The 1,824-nt window shown below is 38.2% G+C and overlaps 1 protein-coding gene across 2 annotated transcripts in view; it reads left to right on the forward strand.

Moving 5' to 3' along the window:
• The window catches only part of bcl9l (bcl9 like), a 25,896-nt gene that overhangs the window by 5,607 nt on the left and 18,465 nt on the right, over positions 1-1,824 (forward strand). The gene's annotated exons all lie outside the window — the stretch shown is intronic.

Raw genomic sequence — 1,824 nt, forward strand, 5'->3', positions numbered from 1 at the left:
AAACTTCAAAAAGCTCATCATTAGCAGTCATTTCTTACGCCTCACTCAGCTTTTAAATGAAGTTTTTAACATTAAAACAGATTTTTTTTTTTTAAATCTATCAACAAAAACCTGATCATACAGAAATTAAAACTATATATTGTTGGCTTCTGAGTCACTGTCAGAGAAAACTTCACTAATTAGGCTCAGTTTTTCAAAGCAAAATAAGAATCAGAGACTCGATCTGAACCAGATTGGAGGGCCGGATGAAATGTTACAGAGGGCCCGATCTGGCCCGCGGGCCTTGAGTTTGACACGTGTGATCTAAAACATGCAGGAGAACGGCCCCTAAGGAATGGAGTTTGACACCACTGGACTCTAACCCCTGTGACCAACATCCTTCTGTCCCTCCTCTGGACATGTCCAAAACGTCTCGGTCTGTCCTCTCTAACTTTATCTCCTGCGCTGGACCTCTGATGACCTCATTCCTAATCCTGTCCGTCCTCGTCCATCCCAAGGACAACCTCGACATCTTCCGCTCTGACACTTCCTGTTCTGTCTCCAAACCGTCCACCATTCTCACCACTGTCTTTTAAATACAACAAATCTAAAACCTAAATGCCGAAAATAACAAGAAATGAAGCATTTTTAGATTAATTGGTTGTTTTTTTTTTAGTGTGCATCTTATTTACATGTCATCTGAGCAACATTAGACTTCATCTGAACTCTTATTTCTGGCAATTCAGCAAAATTTAGATTCATTTTCCCCCCGTTCCTGTTAGAAATAGGAGAACCTCAACATCTTCAGCTCTGTCTCTAAATCTCAAACTAAAGGCAGATTATTTTACCTCTGAGTTAGAAGCACAAGTTGCCTATAAAACATGGAACTGACCTGAAAAAAGTCCCAAACTGTTTGGATCAAAAGAGAATTTTTAAGAAAAAAAGAGGGAAATGCACAAAATACAGCTAAATAAATATTTGTAGGACAACAGCTTCATTCAGGAAAATGAAGAAGAGATGTTTTCTGCAAAAATACAGCTGAGAGCTGAATGAAATCTGCGCAAGAAGCTGAAATTGAGTTGTCAAAGCTATAAAAAACAGTATGTTGAAGCAAAAACAAGCAAGAGGTTTTAATAAAAAAAGGTAAAAGTAGCAAATAAAGACAAAAATAGAGCCGGAAGCTGAAGCAGATTTCAAAGAAAACAATATTTTTGAAGGAATAGAAGAGATCTACGGAAAAATATTTCTAAATAATGACGATAGTTGTCTCAAATATCACATAAATTCAAGAATCATGTTGGATACTGGACGCTCTCATATTTGCAGCTTGTTGAGTTTCTGTGTTTCACTAATAAAGATGGAAACCCTGTGATGTGAAAGACATCCGAACAGCCGTGTTCTCTGTGTAAAATATAAAAGCTTCGAATCCATAACTGATATAATCCCCCTCAGCGTTTGCTTTTTACATTTGGGAGGCAATCTTAACGAGCGATTTTATTAAAACATTGCATCAAGTCATTTGTGTTCAGCAAGAAATCGTCCAGCAGTTGTTCTTTGTTGATCTTTACCGACAAACGTGGAATAATCTGCGTTTTTTTTTTAACAAACAGAGTGATTCCGAGGCTCGACCTGCCACCTGGAAGCTTTAATTTAAAGTCCAATTTAATCTTGGAGGAAATCTAATCCTCCTGCAGGGAATCAGATTTGTTTTTATCAGAACTGGACCAAGTTTATTTCATTCTGTGACCCAAAAAAAAGCAGGTGGTTCTGTTTGGTCTGAGCCTCTGTGTGCGATACAGTTCTTCACATTTATAACAGTGGGCCATTTTTCTCCCCCCCCCCCCC

This window comes from Kryptolebias marmoratus, linkage group LG2 (assembly GCF_001649575.2).
Source record: "Kryptolebias marmoratus isolate JLee-2015 linkage group LG2, ASM164957v2, whole genome shotgun sequence".
Lineage (NCBI taxonomy): Eukaryota > Metazoa > Chordata > Actinopteri > Cyprinodontiformes > Rivulidae > Kryptolebias > Kryptolebias marmoratus.